The sequence below is a fragment of the Lactuca serriola genome, chromosome 1 (genome assembly GCF_051521515.1).
Source record: "Lactuca serriola cultivar US96UC23 chromosome 1, Lser_US96UC23_V15, whole genome shotgun sequence".
NCBI classification, from domain to species: domain Eukaryota; kingdom Viridiplantae; phylum Streptophyta; class Magnoliopsida; order Asterales; family Asteraceae; genus Lactuca; species Lactuca serriola.
The window spans coordinates 72,966,327-72,972,820 of record NC_136408.1 but is presented as its reverse complement, the minus strand read 5'-3'; the positions used below and the strand labels follow the sequence as shown (position 1 = coordinate 72,972,820).

The 6,494-nt window shown below is 31.0% G+C and overlaps 1 pseudogene; it reads right to left on the bottom strand.

The window, feature by feature from the left end:
• Positions 1 to 256: 256 nt before the first annotated feature.
• Positions 257 to 1,398, bottom strand: LOC145092218 (putative F-box protein At2g36090 pseudogene; annotated as a pseudogene).
• Between the last annotated feature and the right edge of the window lie 5,096 nt (positions 1,399 to 6,494).

The window sequence follows — 6,494 nt, the reverse complement described above, 5'->3', positions numbered from 1 at the left end:
ATGAATAATGTTAGAATATATATATATATATATATATATATATATATATATATATATATATATATATATATATATATATATATATATATATATATATATATATATATATATATATATATATATATATGACACCTTAAGTAACGTCTTACAAACGACGTGTTTTGCCGCGACTCGTAAAACCTTAGGTCTTGATATCGCCGCCAAATCACCCTACAACGTTATTTAAAATCTTGATAATTTTACATATAATTTTCTTTCTTTATTTATGTAATTTTAATATTCATTGCATACGTTTTGAAAATTAATCATTTTTCTGGTGTTTAGATAAAAAATTGTAAAATATAACAAAAAGTAAAGCCACAAAAATTGATGTCACAAAAGCCAAAGATAAAATGTCTAATGTCCATTCTACCCTCGACTTTCGCTCTCTTCTTTCTTTTTTCATTTCTTGGTACCTCCTGTGTCTCGTCTTTGCTTCCTCCACTCTATCCACCCCACTTCCCCTTTTACCCTCCATCACCCTCCGTAAAATTACCATACTGTCCCTGCCATTCAAATGTTTTCCATCTATGTCCTCCACCTCCATCGTCACCTCCCGAACCTGCATCTGCCCATCCTCCGACCCACTGCAGATCACCGCTATCCCAACTTGCACCACCGCCCCACCGACTCCGAGGATGGATACGAAACAGAGTTGCACTTCTCCCGACAACCAGTGGCGGTGGACGGAAACCGGCTTATGGGAGGAGAGATTCACCGACTGTTTATTAACCGGGTCGATGAGTATCCAGCTTAACGTCATGTCATCCATCAACGCCGTACACGTCTCTTCTCCGGTGGGTTGTGGTATCTGAGTAGAGATTGCTTCCTTCGGGTCCAATAGGTCGATTCTGAACGGCGAACACCGGAACCAATCACTGGTGGTTTCGGTTTCCTCAGTTTTTGTGAGTATTGGTTTATTCCGGTAGTAAATATCAACGGCTGAGATTAATTCACTTGCTGGAAGTGAACGTGTTGGATATGGTGGCGGAGATACGGTGGTGGGTTCCGGTGCAGGCAGAGGGAAAGACTGGGAAAAGAAAGATCTAGGGCCGTTTTTGTTGTCGGAGAAAGTGGAGATGATTTTGCTGACGCGGTCGCCGGCGGTTGAGGGCCATGTGGAGTGACAGATGTTGGACCAGAGTTGGTGGTTGTGTTTGCCGCCGGCGGAGAGTGATATGGAGGTGCATGTGGCGGAAGCTAAGGTTTGACCGTCGAGACGAGTTAGTATGTGGGACTCTAGTATATCGGTAGGTAATGATGAAATTCCGGTGGTGGCACGTTGGTTCATGGTGGTTTCCGGTGGTGGTGTGGTGAACATTTTATTCTAGTACTTGATAAAATATAGCCGATTTATTATGTTTTTTTTTGCAAGTTCGGAGTATAAATAGTTGTTTGTTTGTATTTATAAAATGTGGAAAACGACTTTTGAGTTTAACTACAAAATTGATCGGTGGTGAGCCGTCGATCTCATCCATCAATTAATCGACTAATTGGTTTATTTTGTTGTATGTTTCTAAATTAATAATATAATTTTAAAAGTAATAGTTAAATAAGTATAAACTTAAATTAATCATTCGTATGACGTTAAAAATATTTAACAAATATTTATGTTCAAATTGGATTATTTTAGACGTACAAATCAATAAAAAAAAAGAAGTAATATATACTATTATTAAAACTAGAAAACAAAAGTCATATTTTACGTATATACATATAGGTATAGATACTCACGTGAGACATGCATGCATACATGCATGATGTATGTATGTATTAGTTGGGACATTGTAGAAGTTAATAGAGGTTGAATTTGTATGGATGGTAGACCAAGATTAGAAGAGCAAAAGATTTGATTTTGAAATCAATTTTGTCTTTTAGAAAGTCAACAAGTTCAATAGTCCATGTAGAATCGCTATTATTATTCCAAACACAATTTAAAATTAATGATTTTTATAGTATATTTTTGTTTACGGGATTTATTTAGCCTTTTTTCAAGATGTAAAAATGAACAAACTATTATATGTTTGTTTAATAAAATACTGAATATCTAGTTTCACGAAGGTATTTGAAATCGGAAAAGAACTTTGGTCTTGTTGGAAAAAAAAAATTTAACACAAATTCAAAGCTTTAAACTTTATTAAAATAATTGAACAGTTATACATTTTTGTTATACTCTATAGTACCTTGAAAACAATATTTCTAAAATTGTCCCCCACAGATATGTTGGAGGCTAGATGTCTCATGTCAAAGATCCATATGGGTATGGTATTGAAGGAACCAGTAGTAGCATTTGCAACCGGGTTGTGAGATTGAGAGGCGGCAATAGATATATTGTTATCTCTTAGAAATCTCTGGATAGTTTATGCCATTCCTTGGTAGAATATACTGGAATGTTGACAACTGATAGTAAGAGGTGTTGTGATTCTGATTTTGGTTATAACCACCACGTTGAGAGCGTGACCATTGAGGGGGATTTGGTTCTTTTTATTGTGAGTTCGGTGTAAACTTTTGGTTCTGGGGACAGAAGTTGTTGGAGGGTTGGCAATTTGGTGGCAAGTCGTAGAATTGGCAGTGACAACAAAAGATGTTGTAGTTTGAAGAGTTTCCTTGAGTCTTTTTTCGAAATCAAGAAGTTTGTCAAAGAGTTTTGGGTAGGAAAGAGGGGTGTAATGTATTTTTGACGGCTGCAACAATGTTACTATATTCACCTCCGAGTTGAGATAAAATGTGCACCGTGAGGTCTTCTTTAGAAATGGGGCGTTGAGCAAGAGAAAGATCATAATAAATGGATTGCATATCTTGGAGATAGTTGATAATAGATCTGTGTCCTTTAGAGTTTTGCATGAGTTTGGATTTCATAGAGATGACATGAGACCTGAGGTGCTAGCGTAGCTTGAATTCAATTGTTCTCAGGCTTCTCAGGCAGTATTTGCTAATGAGATGAGAGGCTGAATGGATTCTGAACAACTCCAGAGAATGGAACCGATGGGAATTTGATCTTGGCGATACCAAGCTAAGTATTCTGGATTTTCTTTCATTCCCTATTTTTCTTTAATGAACTTGGTTGGTTGTTTATGACTGCCATCGATAAAGGTTTTAAGTTGTAATCCAATTAGGGTGGATTCAACTTGCCTGCGCTAGGAAAATTTGTGGTAGTGAGTTTGATGGGGAAGTGACTTGGGACAGTAAATTGAATGGTTGTTGTTTGATTTACCATTGGTAGGTCTTGAATGAATGATGGATTAGGGTTGTTGTGAGAAGGGATCGACAATTGCTTAGTGGAGCTTGTGGAGCTCTAATACCATATAAAGGTTGTTGAAAAGAATTGTTTATATATGTTTACATAGTCTTTACATTGGATTTTATAGCCATGATACATAATTAAATACAAGGAAATGATGTGACTGAGAATTAATACATGAAAGTATTAAAGTAATTCATTACAAGAATAATTTAAATATGAAAGTTATTTTGAAGTTGTAGGTGTGTCTGTATTAGTATATACGAATGCACCAATGGTTGACCAAAAGGTTTCTTCGTAACTTTTAATCACAATATTAAACACTTATTTCGGTTTCATTTTGAGGGTTTAATTCTTGGTTAGTTACTATATTGTATCGTAAAGGTCTATTATGGATTTGCTTCTCTACAACCATCTAGTCACACTGGAAATCATATTCAATCCTTTATGCTATTGTATTTTATTTGTTGATGCAAAGGTAACATCCATGCCTAGAAAGATGTTGTGGTCTAAAAAAATGCTTTTAAATGTTATATCGTGGGAAACAAACACACACACACACACACACAAATATATATATATATATATATATATATATATATATATATATATATATATATATATATATATATATATATATATATATATATAGGGTTAGGTTCATTTGTTCCCTACATATATTGTGTGCTAGAAATTAGAATGCACCAACAAGAATTTAGTAAAAATTAAATTACAATTTAATCAAATAAATATGGATATTAAATTATTTCCATAATTATATGTTTTTTTTGAACCGGCAATTCTAATCTACTCCTAAGCTAAGAACACCTATTACATAATTATATGTATCTTAAATGATATCCATAATTATAACTCCCTTGGAAACTAATTAAACTCGTTATTAATGTCAGCAATAACATTCTTTCAGAATTCGCATTTAGATTTTCATGTATGAGTTCGTTTTTTGTTTCAGAACCCACTCACTTAAAATACAACAAAGTTGCATGGAACATGGAGAAAAATAGTGTATTATACTATTATACACTCTTATTCTGCTAGAATAATCTCTCATTCTACTAGAATATACTCTCATTCTCCATGTTCTAGAAAACTTTGCTGTATTTTGAATGAGTGGGTTATGAAACAAAACATGAACTCATACATAAAAACCTAGATGCAAATTTATTCTGAAATAATATTATTGTTGACATTAATGACGAATTTAATTAGTTTATATTTAAAAAAGAATTATAATTATGGATATCATTTAATATACATATAATTATGGAAATCATTTAATATCTATCTTTATTTGATTTAATAATAATTTAACTTTTACTAAATACTTATTGGTGCATTCAAGCACACAATAGATGTGAGAAACACATGAACCTATATATATATATATATATATATATATATATATATATATATATATATATATATATATATATATATATAGGGTTAAGTTCAAATAAGAACACTATTTAATGTGAGAACGTTAAAACACTATTTTATGTTACTATTCTACTATGAATTTAATATATATAGTATTGTATTAATTATAATATGAATATATTCAATTTTATATTGCTATTCTACTATAAAATATATATATATATATATATATATATATATATAGTAATTTAGTAAATTCTAATGTGAATGTTAAATATGTGATTGTTTATATATTCTGTGATGAATAATGTCATATCGTTGTATATACAAAATTCATAGTAGAATAGTAACATAAAGTAGTGTTCTTACATTCTCACATTAAATAATATTCTCATTTGAACTTAACCCTATATATATATATATATATATATATATATATATATATATATATATATATATATATATATATATATATATATATATATATATATATATATATATATATATATATAATGTGTGTGTATAAAACTCTTATTTAACTTACTTAACCTAGACTAAATATGTTAAAGCATGCATAAGTTTGTTGGGTTTAAATGGTAAAATGAAAATATAGTTAAAAGTTAAGATCAATTTTGGGTAAATTAACAAGGAGCTTAGGAATGTAACAATATTCATTTATGTTCTTTATTTTAATGTTCTATGGTTTGGGTTCTACAATAATCTAAAATCCTATGATGATTATATAGTTAGATTGAAGTTCTAATTAGTATTTCATGAACAATTCATAATCAATCAACAATTCCTCAGATATTGCTTTCATTTGGGTTGATGAGCTGAAATTGAAACTCATAAACCTTAGATCAGTGAATCTTTTATTTGGAGCTTTAGAAAAAGAAATTGATGTTTGAACTAGTTTAGAATTATGAGTTGTTTTCTCAAATCAAGTTAATGAACCCAAATCACGAGGCTAGCAACTTCTATTTAGTCAACCGAGTGATTTCAAACTATGTTTTGAAGTTCATTTGTTCTTGTAAGGATTCTGAATCTAAATTTGAATGTGAATTGGTTTTTTTATAGGAGACTTAGATGTGTCAGTTATGAATAGGGCCAGTTATAAAAGGATTTTTGGGGTGTAGAATTTGATAAGAAGAATATAAATTAGGAAAGAGTTCTTCCTTTAAAGACAAGAGCCCCTAGGTGTTAGAAGTCTTTTTTGCTTTTAACCATGCTCTTTTGTTCAAACATATGTTACATTTTTATGAAAAATTGGTTTCTTTGTGGGTGTTTGTGATTAATATGATTCATGGTATTGAAAGTGGTCTAGATTTTTCCAATATTCATGAGAAGGTAACGTTTGTTTGGCATAATATAATCAGGTTCCTTGATTATCTTCGTGATATATATATATATATATATATATATATATATATATATATATATATATATATATATATATATATATATTTCATTCTTAATTCCTTCTTAAGAAAAAGGGTGGGAAATGGTGATGCTAGTGGGTTTTGGGAGGACGTTTGGTGTGGTGACAACCCTATTAAAATTTGTTTTCCTAGAATTTTTGTTTTGGATATGAATAAAAGATACTTTGGCAAACATCAGATTATAAATGTTAACATTGTGTTGGATTTACGTAGACCTACAAGGGGAGGAGTTGAAATCTCACTGTGGCACAATAAAGAGGAATCTATTTGATATTTTGTTTTATTCAACCATCCGAACATTTAGGTTTGGGATCTCGATCTAAATGGATCATATTCGGTTTCTTTGACTAGAATATATAATGATTATGTTTTTCTTG